The sequence below is a fragment of the Lonchura striata genome, chromosome 5 (genome assembly GCF_046129695.1).
Source record: "Lonchura striata isolate bLonStr1 chromosome 5, bLonStr1.mat, whole genome shotgun sequence".
Taxonomy (NCBI): domain Eukaryota; kingdom Metazoa; phylum Chordata; class Aves; order Passeriformes; family Estrildidae; genus Lonchura; species Lonchura striata.
In genome coordinates this window covers 48,127,627-48,142,853 of record NC_134607.1, presented here as the reverse complement: position 1 = coordinate 48,142,853, position 15,227 = coordinate 48,127,627, and the positions used below count along the sequence as shown (strand labels likewise).

General features: G+C 39.9%; 1 protein-coding gene across 4 annotated transcripts in view; it reads right to left on the bottom strand.

Moving 5' to 3' along the window:
* Positions 1-15,035, bottom strand: part of SYT1 (synaptotagmin 1) — a 327,942-nt gene extending 312,907 nt beyond the window's left edge. For 2 of the 4 annotated variants that reach the window (XM_021528113.3, XM_021528116.3), the window contains exon 1: positions 14,907-15,035. The gene's annotated coding sequence lies outside the window, so the exon portion shown is untranslated. The remainder of the gene's footprint in view (positions 1-14,906) is intronic. The other 2 variants (XM_021528115.3, XM_021528114.3) reach the window with 2 other exon arrangements.
* Between the last annotated feature and the right edge of the window lie 192 nt (positions 15,036-15,227).

Here is a 15,227-nt window from a genome sequence, read left to right as displayed (position 1 = left end):
AATGCTTGGAAGACCTGGGAGGAGAGTGAGGAACCAGCCAACCAAAGAAACCAGATACACACACAAAAAAACCAAACAAGCACCCCCACACACACACACACAAACAAACAACTCAATACAAACAAATCTTACCAGAAAATTATGCACTTTTCATAAGCTATTTGAAATATCTCATGAAATTTACCTTATCTCCCTGGTACACCTTCACAACCTTTAATGGTTGCAGTCAATGATCTTAAGGACCTTTTTCAGCCTAAATGATTTTTTGATTCTATTCTCAGACAACATATCAATAATGCGTTGTCTGAAGAGATTCTCAGCTCAGATATGCTATGTTTCTCTTATGTAAATAACCTCATGAAAGGTTTCAACAAAACCCTCCATAAAAATTAAACCTATAGACAGTAGTAATTTTTTAGTGGTATCTCACACTTCAAATTCAGAAGTTTCAGTACACTTCCACTTATACAAATCATTTTAATGTCAGAGATAGTTCCAGATGTTCAACAATTCCCATCCACATAGCACTACACAGAATGAGCATCTTACCATGGGAACTTCAGGGTTTACCCACCCACCACTGTGGTTTCTGGGAAAATACAACTGACACATTCAGAAATCCAGACTCTAACAACTGAAGAACAGTTGATTAATTCATTAAATCAGTAATAAACACAGTTTCAATAGGGTGATACCTAATCACCTTGTCTACTGCATTAATGAAAGTTACTTTTTGATTATATACAGGTCACCTCTTTAGCCTTTACAGTACATCAAGTGTTGTTTGCCTCCTAACCACAGCTTATTGCAGTATCTGTTTTTAATTACATTTTCCATCCTTCTCCCCTCACAGTTTTAAAAAGTACAGAAGGGCACATGTAAAGGAAGAAGAACATTTGGAAACTGTTTGGTCAATTCATATCCTAACAGCCATAGATAAAAATCAACCAAGGAATTGTATTTGGATGTTCCCAAAAAAAAAAAAAAAAAAAAAAAAAGCAAGTGTTGCTGAAGGTCAGTACAAGATTGACATTTGTACCTGTAAACACATGGTGCTAACTTTGAATTTTCACACACTATCTCTGTTCTCTGATGAACACTTTTGTCAAATGCAAAAAACACTGTAATTGTTTACATACTTCACCTGCCATACCTGATATTACACTAAGAACTCAGCTACAGCAGAGAGGATAAGAGAAATAGCTTACCAAAACAAACACCTGGAATAAAAAAGTTCAAAGTGCTTTGGTACAGCAGACACATTTAGAAACACCGATAAATTCAATTTCATTGGAAAGCTGATAGGGGACTGCAGTTTTACATATCAGTTTCTGAACCCTGAAATCTCTCCTTTCCACAGGATGCTGCTTCAAACCCTTCCTATCTTGAAATTAAAGCACCAGAGTAAAGTGCTACAGGAGGGGCTGCCCAAATGCTCCGAGTGAGTCAGCGTGCCCAGCACCTTGGGCTGTTTGATGCATGGCCGGCAGCTGAACAGATTGGGCTGTGTGTGTCCCTGTCCCTGCATACATAGGAGCCATCTGGAAACAAACAGCTCAATCATGACAGAGTAAAGCTAACGAGGAAAATTGCAGCTTCCTGATCAAAACACCCAAATCTCCCCCCAAAAAAAAAATTAACAAAGAAAAAAAAACAACAGAAACAAAAAACACACAAAGAGAGGTACTTTCTTACTTCCTTACTACTCCTAAGACTCATGACTCACAAAAGATGAGGGCTTTTCTTTATCTCCTTCTGTAACTACCCTTTTTAGTTATGCTAAAATTATCACCATGGGATATGAGGAGGCAAGGACTAGCACATCATTCTAGCGCTAGTCCTCAGTCGAAGGCACCACAGATCCAACAGCCTTGCAGCCCAGCAAGTTTCGCTGAAAGCTGCTTTCAAGTCATGGAGACCTTGTGAGTGGATGCTTAAATACAACTAAATTTAAGGCCACAGCAGCCTCTGTAATACTCAAGAGAAACAGCAACTAGAGGAAAGAGACAAGAAGTTAAGCAAATCCAGTATATCACCTGGGATCACAGTTTGGCCACCATGCAGAAGCTCAGGCCAACGAAAGCTGCACTAACAATGTGCTATTTAGCTTGGCCAACTTCACAGCAGCTCCACATCAGCCTGTGCCCCAGCACGTGCACAGGCTCTGGCTCTACCAGCAGCAGCTACTGAGAATCAACCCCAGCTGCTCTGAAGTTTGTGACTTCATCTTTAATGAGCCTAATTAATTTACTTTCAAGGTAGCCTGACTCCAGATTGCACTGTGCTTTCCAAATGTTTTCCACAAAGCTGGGGGAAGAGATGTCCACTCCTTACGAGCTTCTACATGGTCCTGGGGTATCCCTCCAGTTCAGGTGCTGTTTAGCACCAGTTGCTACCAAGGGGAGAGACCCATTACCTGCTTCCAGGAGAGCCTGGGGGGAAATGCCAAAAGGTAAAAATAATACAAAGCAAAATATTCTGACTGAAAATTGAATCAGGATTTTATTACTAAAAACAGTCCTCAGATTAAGGATTATAACTCCTAAAAGTTGGGGGTGTTAAATAACTTTTTTAACATGAAGTAATACAGAAACAGAGATCACTACCCTCATTAAAAAGTGCTTCTATTTCCTTATTCAACCCCTCAGTCTTCTAACATAAATTTTTCTCTGCCACTGACAATTCCTGCATTATTTATACAACGGCCAAACTATAATTGGCCTCTTTCACATGGATGAAAATCAACATATGGGGGAGAAACAGGGCAAGGAGAGAATGCAGATAAGTGACAATTCCCTTATTTTAGGGAAAACAGTTGTACTCTGACAGCGTGACGGGTTTTAGATGTACTGTTCTACATTTATACGTAGCTGATGTCTAGCTTATCAAGGTTCATTTAGCTAGAAAATCATCATGTTTAGCTGCTGAAAGGAGGCTGGAATAGAATGAGAAACTCTTATGATCTGTGTGAACAAGACAACCATTTTGCTGTAATATAATTTTTCAGAGTACTAGATTTTTCTTTCTAGACAATTCTGATTTAACTTTACTTTAGATCTAACATGAAGAATTTTTACTGTACACAGTACTATGAAACCAGTGGCGAATTTTCAATTTTTAGGGGCAGAAATTACATAAGCTTACAACATACATCCCATTTTAAACTCCTGACATTGCCAGCTTTTCTTTTAGCTTAACACAGCACATTTTATACCCTTCTTTTTACAACAGCAATTGATTGGAAAAAAAAAAAATCCTGACACTTACATCCTGCAGCTTTAAAATCACAGTATATTCCCACATAAAAAAATGTGCTGTCATGAATTTAAGAGGGTCACCTATTAGTAGGATGTTCTGGTTCACAGCTGAGACAGGATCATTTGAGAAGATTTCTACATATAAACTACAAGAGCTGTTTAAACAGCTCTTGCATTACAGCTCAGAAAATATGATCTCATCTCACAAACTACACTAAAACTACAGCCTTGAATTAGGTTAAGGAGGAAGGGATGGATTGGGTATGTGCAGGGAGGCAAGCAAGGAAGAACCAAGCTAACCCCTGAAAGCACTGTGCTCATTCAGGTGCAAAAATTACTGCAGGTTCTGAGAGGGAAAATACACACTAGCAACACCTGAGCTGCTGCTTTTTTTCCTCTCCACTGGGAGCGTTACTGATCAGAGGACCAGAGGAGAGGCAATGCCCAGTGTGCCACCACAGTGGTTCCCTGCATGCTTCAGGCAAGACCCAAAGCCTGCCGGAGCCACTACCACTCCCCATATCAGCTTTCATATTCAGGTTTCAGGAAACACTGGATCTCATAACAGTTGTGATTCACAGAAATATAAGGCATTTTCTCTCAGGGAACCCCATTTTTATCAGCACTCACTGGACAAGTCTGACTTCAAACTGCCCATAACTGCAAGTAAAATATTGTCACTCCCAATACAAAGGACCTTTACCTACAATTTTACTGACAAGATATTCATCTTTCTGTGGAGCTGATAGTAAACTTTTCACTGCTATTAAAACTCTGAGATACAAAGTTTATTCTTAATGCTTCTTTTGCACTGTAAGATTCTGCAGAAGCACACATTGTGATTAGCTGCATTAACCTGGAACCAGAAAATTTGGGTTCAATTCCCATCACTGCCCTGGGCTCTCCATAAGGCCTTAGACACATCACTTAGGATTCCAGTGTCTGAGGTCAGGTGTCCATAAATTGGCTGCCAAAGTGACATCTAGTACTCCCAGACTTTTTACAGTCACTGGAATGGAACAGATAGCTCCAGAGAGCAGTCCATCTCACACCAAGACAGATGCCTAAGGTAGGTCAAATGAATCACCTTCTGAAGGTATTTAAACTTAAATGAGATGAATCCTATCCTTAATCTCCCTCTGCCATTGATCCCCATCTGTCATATGGGATTTATGTTTCAACACATCAATAGGACATTACTTTGATTGGCGCCTACATAATATAAATTACTGTCTGATGTGTACAGACTTGCACACTTCACAAAAAGCTATTCCTAAGATCTTTACCTGAAATCTTCGTGTCGACTTTCAAAACAGGCTATCTGAGCAGCTATGGTTTTGACTTTGTATTTGTTTTGCCCATCCATGTTATCACCTATCAGAGTAGTAATAGGTGTTCTCCTGTATCAGCCTCTCATTGAGAGGGGGAGCTGAAATCTCATATAATTACATCAACCTCTGGACAGATAAACTGGTTCCTGTACTGGGGAAGATGCTGTAGCAGAATTTTGCTAGTTCCTTTATCATAGAAACTACTTTCTGGTATGAAGTAGCTAGTCTTTTAAGTATTACTGGAGCTGAAACTAGTTTATCTCCTTTATGTCACATAAATTCCCCCCTGGACGCAGAAGGCTAAAATCCAGGTCCTTTGTACCATCCCACCTTAAATAATTCAAATCCCAGCTGTGAGCATGGCATTATACATAGAACAGCTTTCTTCAGTAGCAAGTCAAATAGCTTACCTAGTTTTCAACTGGAAGATAGCAATGATTATCATGATTACTGGGAAACAGTTAACTTTCTTCTATTTAAAACTGAAAAAAATATCATTTATGCCAGGGTGAAGGTAAAGATGTTTTAAAGACTAACTCAGCACAGTTTCTAAATAGAGCTCCAAAGTGGATGTCCAAATCCCCTAGTATGAATAGTATTTAACCACAAGTAAAATATACTTATATCTGGCAGAATGCCTAACAGACAAGTGCTCACATTCAGAGGTCCGAAGTTTCTATGATTCAATTAAAATCCTTCTGAAGGAGAGGGTTGATATGGTTACAGCAGTGAGTTGTTTATCGATCTCTGGGGGCCTTAAAGGATGGCACTTTTTCCAACATTTGGGCTAGGTTGTTTTTTGGCACAATAGCCCATGTCCCCGGTCAAAGATCTGGATCCTATTATGTTAGGCACACTATAAACACATTAAAAGGTATGTCAGGCCCTGTTCTAAAGGGACTGCAGAGCAAACACTATTCCTCACAAACATGAAGCAGCTTTTGATGAAACAGCTGTCATCGGTTACAACCCATATTTGGAATTCATGTGTTAACAGAGCATTCCATACATAATATAAAACAAAACAAAAACAAAAAAATAAACATGACCACCCCACATTATGATGTTTGCTTTTGATTTTTCTCACATGTCCAGGCAAGCAAGCAGCCTACAAAAACAAAACAGGTAAACAGGTTTAAAAAAGCCTAACTAGATATTTGAAGTGATAGTGACAATAAGTGACTTTTCATACAGTCTTCCAACTCAACTATAAAAATACTTTGAAGGGGAAGAAAGGAGGACTGTATTTCTGGGACATGATTCTGTTCATATAAAAAAAACCCCATGATTCACTAGAAACACATTAACAAGAATTCTGGTCTATGTGAACCAGAATTGGAAGAGCAATATTAGACCAAGTCCAATGAAAAAAGCAACATGGCCTGAAGAAGCTATTTTGTAACAGGAAAAATTTTAGTACATGTTCATTTCAGGTTCTCTTTCAAGTGCCTTATCTAGGGAAAAACTCACATGTATTTACTACTTCTAAAACTCATACCAGTTGTACATGCTGTGACTGTATCCACACGTACAAGGGTGCTGTCCCATATGGTGAATATGCTTATCACATCTTAGTCCTAGGCACTAACTTTCTGAAACCAGCCAGCTAAGGTTTAGTTCTAAGTCTGCTAGGCAGATCTTGATCTCTGCAGCAACAGGTACAGAATGTTTGACTGTCATGGAACAACACAGATTCTCTCCACCCGCACACCTCATTACTAAGACCATTGCTTCTAGCTCCTCCTAATCTTGCTACATATAAGAACAAAAAACTCATATAGCCAATAATAATGGGACAACAGCTTGACTTGACTAACCACAATCAATAAACTTGTTCATGGTCTTTAGGAGTGGAAAAGTTTCAGTACATTCCCCTACTCTTTTTTAAAGTACTACAGTTTAAGGCAAACACTGAGCACAGTTCTACACTATTTACTATACAATCTCTTGAAGTTTGTACCTGGAATTTATTCCATACAATTGCCTCTAAGTCTGATTGAAGCAACTACCTGTAAGTACCTTAACAGCAATACAGCTCTGAGTAGAACAGGCTGAGCTAATATTTTTCACAGTTTGAGGATAAATTTTTGTATTACTTCATCAGCATAATCCCTACAGTATTCAGAATGATCAAAACACTTATCCCAAAAGGACCCATGAAAAAGCCTACTGGAAGAAAAAACCTTAAACGATTTGTTAACTATAACAATCTCAACTAGGCTCAGTACTCATTACATCCACCTATGACCTTCTGTCCATCCTTGAGTTCATCCTTTCAGACTTGCACATTTACCTACTTGAAACCCCTAAAGCCAACACTGCCAACTATGCCAAGAGGCTGGATTTTTTACCTCCCCAGAAAGATTACTTTTCTTTATCACAGAGTCGTAGAACTGAGTGGAAGAAGCCACAGTGACACCACAGACTAGGGAATGCCAAGTGTTGATCCCTTCCAGCAAATAATTTAGCTTTGTTCTATGAAATCAGTAAACACCACTGAATTAATATGTTGTTTTAAAAGTAGCTGAAACACACAGACATTCTAAGAGCCAAATTTCAACAGAAGTGTCTGGGAAGGCAAAAAAAGTTTTGGCTTTTGGAATTAATTTGAATCATTAAGTAACAGTGCAGACAGTCCCTACTATGCCTGCAGAAGACTGGTTCACTTTTAATGGACATTTAGCTGGTTTTTGCTTTAGAATCTAATTGAGAGTACATGAATAAGCAGTGTTTAATTCAAAAATCTGAGCTCCAGCTGCTTGATATAAAGATAAAATATTAATTACTATTATTCTTCCAAAATTCTGATTTCCATAGTGAGTTTTACGCCTTGCTCATCTATAACACAACTTTCATCAGTATTTATAAAGAATCATTGATTTTGAGTAAACAGCTCACAATTATTAGCCAGTGTACATTTTATAAAGCAAATAACTGCATAACAAATATTAAAGTAAGCCCAAGTCATTATTAAAAACAGACATACATTTTGAAAATTATAAATGCAAGGAAAAAACTATAGCATGGGACTTCAGGTGGTTTTGTCCCAGATTATTTTAATTCAATTTTTCACTATCAGCATTTTCTCAGTAAGCTAAAAAAAAAACCAGTAAATACATATTAATAAAAACCCCAAACAGATCAATTATCTTATGAAAGATTTACAAAAATTAAGCAAATATACAAGGTAAGAGCAGTGAAGGCCTTACACAGCTATAGTACAACATGAAGGAGTGAGTGACCTCTGTCAAGGTCACATGGATATTGCCTGGTGTTTCTCTGCTCTAACTAGCAGCTGAATAAGCTAACAAAGCATGAAGTAAGAAAGTCAAAGATGATGAGCAAGTGCAAGGTAACTGCTTGTTATCAGCATATGAAAAAAAACTATGAAGAAATAAAAAAATCTTTAAAAGAAAAGCACCTACTGTCAGGCTTTCCATAAGGAAATATTAGCATGTCCTAGATATTGTTATCAAATGCAAGTGTATAACAGACAGACCTTTAATTATATATTTAGGCTGTTAGAAAATAAATAAACTTTAATTTCAGGATCTAGAAATCCTGCAATTCAACCAATAGTCCACTTGCAGTCAAAAAACATATTTGCCTTCTACCCTCAGCTGGAATACTCGAGGACATCTTTGGCAATTCAGTGGGAGTACACTCTCAAAGGCAGCCCTCCCATTACAGACACCTGTTTTCTTACCAATGCCACCAATTAACTTCCCATAGCCTGACACATGGAGAGAACATGGAAGATGCTAATCAAGACAAGTTTATCCTGGTTCAAAGCCGAATCATGACAGGATTCCCTGGTTCAGATGCCAGCCACAAGGTTTGCCATCTGCATAGACAGTTCCAAACCCAGAATGGGTTTGACAGAAGACCATCCTTCTGGTATCATCTCACTGATGGGCATCTGGAACCTAAAGCCTATTTACACAAATCCTGGCCATAACAATGAGAAATAGGACACTGGCACTCCCACAACTCAAAGAGTAACAGGAATTCTCTTTTTAAACAAAGTACCTACTAATAAGCACAATTTATAGCTTTAGGACACATCAGAGGAATAAAATAAATGTAAAGAAGAGTTAGCAACTTCAAGGGGCTTTAAATCAGGTCTCAAAGGTGAACACTAGTTAGATATATAAACAAAAATTTCTTGTCTGTTACAATGGATGAAATAGGATTATAACATACAAGGGCAGCTTAAAGGAAGTTCAGACCAAACTCTTCACACTACGCAACATGTCACATCTTTTACAACAAATGCTATTTAATCCAAGAGACACAATAGGAGTTAATAGCAGCAAGTTCAACGGGTTGGTGATTTTTAGGTCAAAAGGACAGGCGATTACCTTTGCAATTCTCAAGGATTAACACAAATCACAAATCCAACAATTTCAACATCAATTCCAGAACTTGTACCTGGTCTAGTTAATAGAAAAGAAAATACTAGTCTACAGACTTCAAGTAGAAAGGTGTCATCTGCTCAATAAGGCGGTTCATACACTTGCTATTCTGATGGACAAAACACTGATACCTCATTTCTAGTCTGGGCTCTTGTAGCTCGTGTGCCCAACCAGGTTGCTGAGTGAACTTCTATGTATCAGGGAACAACTTAACACCAGTATTTTCACTGTGTAGGGACCAAGGAGCCTTTCAGCACATCCAGCTATCCAAAGAGAACAGGAAGCTTTTAGGAGTCCCATTAGGAAACAGACTAGACACATCTCAATTGAGACAACAAGTCCCTCCTCTAAACGAATTCTAGTCCAGCATCCTTTCTGAGTTAGGCAACTCTCCTAATCTCAACACTCCAGTTAGTGTTACAGCTGCATACAACTTCTTTTCTCCTTGAAATAAGAGCAGGTCACATTACCTGGGTGTAATCCCTAATCCTTCCCAGAACCAGTATTTTAGAGGGGACTCACTTTTTTTTTACTGGAAGTAGCCAAAAGTATTACAGTGCACTTTGTTAAAACACATTCAGAATGAGAAAGCAAATGAACTCAGTCTATAATAGCACTTTTTCCAACTATATTAGAATTGGCACAAAAAAACCAGAAGCATTCTCATGAATATGGATTTTGTATTTTATTCCAGATCATTGACAAAGGTAATGAAAAGAATTGGAATAATGGAGATGGCAATTCCCCATACACTATCTGTTCTGCAATTTATTACATGGAATAAAAAAAAAAAATCTGTTCACATGTACAATAGTGCTGTTCTACAGTATTATTTTTACAACTAGCACCCTGAACTAAATAAAATGCCTTACTGAATTCAAAACACAAAACTTGCAATATCAACAAGAAACACTGAGTCCTTTTTAACTCAAAAAAATGTTTCAAAACTCTTTTGATTGGGATGTATTACACTATCATTCTTTAACCCTCAACTATCTGCCAGTATGTTGTGTCTTCCATCGACACATCATACCACTCAGTTTTCCTTATCACTTTATCCTGTAAAAAAAATTAAAATACAACCCTCCTCATCTCTAATCTGTATCATCACATATTTTAAGAATTCCTCCCAACTCTAATACTTTATCCTAGAAATAAATGTTTATAAAGAAAGGCTGTCCATAGCTTTGGAAAGAAGTAGAAACAAAAAACAAACAACCACAAAAAACCCAAATCAATGAAATAAACAAAAAAAAAACAGCCACCAAAACAAAACAAAACCCACAAAAAACACCCCACATGCTACTAGTGGTCATTAAGTTTTCCAAATATGATCAAGTTTTCATCTGTACACAGACATATTTTCTAGGAAAAGCACGATTGTTACCCTGAATTAGATAAACTGTTTGTGAAGGAATCTTTATTTCCACAGTGCTTTGCACAAAAGCACTCCAATTATTTTTAATTGCACTATCTACATGGTTATTTAAACACATGGACATGAGAGTTCATGGGTAAACTCATGTCTCTGAGCCAAACTGAAAAATGGTTACCAGCTTTTCCATTTGCAACTGCTACACTGATTTTTCAACCATACGATTACAGAAAAACAATACCCTTAAGATAAAGGTACAAAACAGAACTTATAAGTGGATTTTTAATCACTTAAATCAATTCCTTAAATCATCACTGAGTAGCTTTGAGGCACTGTACTATCTAGTTATTACATCAATGGCTACATTATTAAAGCTACCACAATACATTTGGCCATAGATCCTGAATAGTGCCCAGGAAACTTACAGACAGCATCTTTAAAAGAACCAAATTAGATTTAGCCACTCCTAAATAAAATTTTATTTTCCTGAAATCTGTATATAACTATAATAATTCAGAGATGATTAATTATTTGGATAATTTCTCATGATTGTTTAAAAATTTGTTAAATCTTCTCCATTTAAAAAGATATTATGAATATTAGAATATAGAATATGAGATAACTACACTGCATAGGAAACATTCCAGATTTATTTCATGTTCTGATAGATTTTTCTGAGCCTATTTAGGGATATCTGGAAAAGAGAATTGGCATCCCGAGTTTGCAATTCCCTGCGAATTTAGAAGATGGCAACACCACTCCCTCTAGTATGGAGAAGGAGAACTGTTCAGTGCCTTCTGTTTCAGGGAAATACCTCAAGACTGGCAGTGATAAGAAAGCAGGTTAAGAAAAATGGTCAGTTCTCTCATAAGCCATTCATGTGCTCCTCCTTTAGCTACCTGGGGAAAACAACAGAAGAGAAAAGCCAGCCTCTAAAACATACTGATTAGACATTTGTCAAAAGTAGTACTTAAAGAGACGTTCTTATTATAGTTCCCATCCTGCTTTCAGTCATTACAAGACCCAAAGAAAAAAAAAATAGTATTAGTAAATACTTTTACTTCTTTTTTTATTTAAACGAAAATTTTTCCACATGCTGCTGCACAAATCACTCAGCTAATCTATGCAGTCCCTGAAAGGGATTGCCTGTAGCCTGCTCTTAGCCTATCACCAGAAGAAATCATGAAAAACCCTTGTCAGGTGTCCTCCTCCTAATGAAGTCTGCTTTGGTGTCTGGTATTTCTGTAAAAAGATGCAACAGTAAAACCACCCCCACTTTTTCTGGGGTGTATGAAAGAAGAGTAGAGCCTACTCTAGCAAAGATGACATTTGTACGTAACGATCCTGGAAATATTTGTTAACCTAATGCTTTGTTTACTTAGTCTGGCAAATGCTTTTATTTTAACCTCGAGTATCTTTAGGAAATGTCAGCAGTAAGCACAAATTGATAGTTTGTTCCCTTATCTGTATTTCTAATTAAGTTTTTTTCCTAGATACAGAGTTATGTTTAAAACAAACATTCTATAGAGAATCCAAGTAAAATCAAACTATGAAGAACTTCTCTTCGTGAAATTGCATATTTATATAGGCATCTCCAGCAGAGGGAAGGAGATCATGGTATCCATGCATTATAATTCCTCCATGCTTTTCTTCTAGATATGCAGAAATATTTTCTTGTCCTTTTCATTCCTATCACAAACTTTAATGTCTCTTCCACAGCATGTAATGAGGTTGCATGCACCCTTTATTCAGAAAGCAGCTCCTAGTAGAGTTTATCTGTGTGTTCAAACATGCATGCAAGTATAAAACTACATAAAAATATTTTTTTAAATTGTAACCAGACTACTGAATGGACAGGAAAAGACAACAAGATGCTAAATAAGAGCTTCATTTTCATATGAGGAAACATCAATTAACTGAGTTCTGTACAGATGAGTGGCTTAAAAACTTCTGCCAAGACACTAAGCTGCTCCTTCTTTTTACTTATTACAGCCAACCCTGCCGAAAGACCATAAAAATTGATTTTATGTTTCCGGTGTCTCTATGCTAGCTGGAAGAATATAGATTTTTTTTTTTTCCCTAGGTTTCTGACAAACAGAACCTTCCCTTAACTCACACCTTCACTACACTAACCAACACTGAGCATCTTCTTGGTCATCTCTTACATCTGATCTGTTATGATTAAGGTAGGAGATCATTTCAGATTGCTAAACACTGTTCTATATGGTTTTAAAGGGGTTCTTGCCCATCAGTGTTACACTGAATGCTGTATGCCACTTGTACTGCTGTGGCATACATGGCAACTGATTATTTTTCACATTTGTTTTAAGGAAGTATTAGAACTGCTGTTAGTCTGTGAGCTACCTCTTTAAATTCCAGTACCAACCCTTAAAATGGATTTAGCATCTTTCACATCAAACATTAATAAGGCTCACTTAGACGCTCTTAATGTGAAGGAAAATTTGGCTTGTATGAAATGGCTACACGGGAACACTTCATGCTTTTGCAAGTGCAGGAGTATGATTATTTCCTACAGTATGTCATTATCTTATGCCCTGTGGTTCTTTTTGAAATTATCTCTTCTCACTCAAGCTGCCTACACTATGTTTTAAAGCTATATAGTTTCAATTTATGAATTGTATGCATGCAAATTTTGAGCAAATATACCACAAGCCAAGTAATTCACCACATTAAAGTATATTTCCCTCAACACTACTAATAGAACTAAAAACCCAAAAAGCTTGGAACCAAAAGAGATACATATTTGTCTCAAGACATAAAATCAGGTCATTTGTTTCCAAGACAGACAAGAAAACAGTATTCTAGACACATGTGCAATCTCCTTACGCTTTTTCCAAGCAGGTTTTTTTAAGCATGGCAGGGGATGTCATTTCATATCCTCACAAAGCAAATTAATTCACTGCCTACTTGTCTTTGTACCCAAAAGCTTCCCCCTCCCTTTTTCAGGGACACTCCTAAACCAACTGCCCATCTGTAACTCTAGATGTCAACTCAACAGGGAAAGGAAAGTCCCCTTGAGTCTGCCAGTACCTTCTTCCTTTTCTTAGGATGAAGTAACTCTCCCGGACAATAAAGCAATTTAAACAGCGCGTAACAGATTAGCATGCAACATGGATGGCACACTGCACAGCAGCTCTGAGGATCAATATCACCACTGCAGATTAGGAGTCTACTTGTCATCTACAACATGTATGCGTATCTGGAACTACTCCACTGACCTTTGTACAGAAAATATGGTTTCAGAGACAGTGAAATATTATTGCACTACAACATTTTGCATTGAGTTTACAAGGTAATAAAGACAGAACTACTTATTCACACGCAAATGGCTATTAAATAAGGAAAATAAAACTTGACATCCCCCAGACAATCAAAAGAAATTATTTATTTGGATGCCAACATCTGTCTTGAGATTGTGGCCAAGTGCTTTTCTGTGCTCATTTAGGACTCTACTTGGAAAGCTTTTCAGTTACATCTACCTAGAGATTTCTCTCTACCACTTCCCATCTGACAGAAATCACTCAACTGGGTCTGATGAATAATAGCAAAAGGCAGCTTGTATAAGAGATGATTGAATTACAGATTGTTGAAAGTGCCATAAAAGCTCATTCCAACGACTACATTTAATTTATTTACTATACTGACTACCAGAAGCTAGTAGTCGTTTGATATCTTTATTTCAGAAGGCTAGAAACAAAAGAAACATGAACATTCTTTGTCACTTTCTTACTACTGTACCTAGTGGAGTTTGAATAGGCAAAATTAACTTTTAAACAGAGCGCTGATCCCCAGCTCATACCGTGTGCACCTAGGAACCAGAACTGAACGTACCCAAACCAGAGCAGGGCAAGTGGTACTCGGCATGAAGGAAAATGAAATTGCACGGAAAGAAAACACATTAGCCTGACAGCCTTTCTAAGTAATGACGGAAAGGTTTTCGTGAATTGATACATAAACGATTAGCTGTTGTCCTGCGGTCCGGAGGGGAGACCAGCACCGGGGGCGGGGCGCACCGCCGCGCCCCACCGCCCTCCGCCGGGGCGGCCGTCGGGACAGAGCACCCTGCCGAGGGCGGGGGCACGGCGGGGGCAGCGGCCAGGCGACACCCGGAGAAACAAGTTGGCCCGGCGGCCGCCTCGGCGCCGGCTCCGGGCAGCGGTGCGGAGGGATGGAGGGATGCGGAGCGGACGGCTCCCCTCTCCTGCAGCCGGGGCGGGGGGCGACGGCGGAGCTCCGCGGGGGCGGAGAGCAAGGAGGGCGGCGGGGGGGGGGCGCGGGCGTCCCCTTTGTCTGTGTCGCCCCTCCCGTAAACGCCCCCACCCCCGCCGGGAGCGCCCCGGGGGCGGGCCCCCGCCCCCCGGCAGTGCGGGCAGAGCCGGCGGGCGGGCGGCGGTACAGCCGCCCCCGGAGCATGTGCGCTCCCCCCGCCCGCGCAGCGGGCAGCCCCCCCCGCCCGCGGCGACGCCGCCCGGGCGCGGCTGCGGGCAGCTCCGGGGCGCTGCCTTACCTGGCAACCGGGGCGGGCGCAGCCGGCTCCGTCCTTCAGCCTCTCCCCGCGGCGGCAGCTCCCGGGGCGAGGCTGCGGTGCGCGGCGGGGCGCGGGCGGACCGCCCCCGGCACGGCAGGCAGGCTGCCCCAGCCCCCTGCGCTCGGCGGGCAGGCGGCGCGCCGGGCGTTAAGTTTCAGCGGCGGTGGCGGCCGCCGGCGGGCAGGGCAAGGCGAGGCAGGCGGGGCGGCGGAGGCGGCACGGGGGCTGCGCGGCGCCGGGAGCGCCGCCACACTGCAGCGTCTCCAGGAATCCCTCCCGCGAGAGGCAGCCCATCACCCC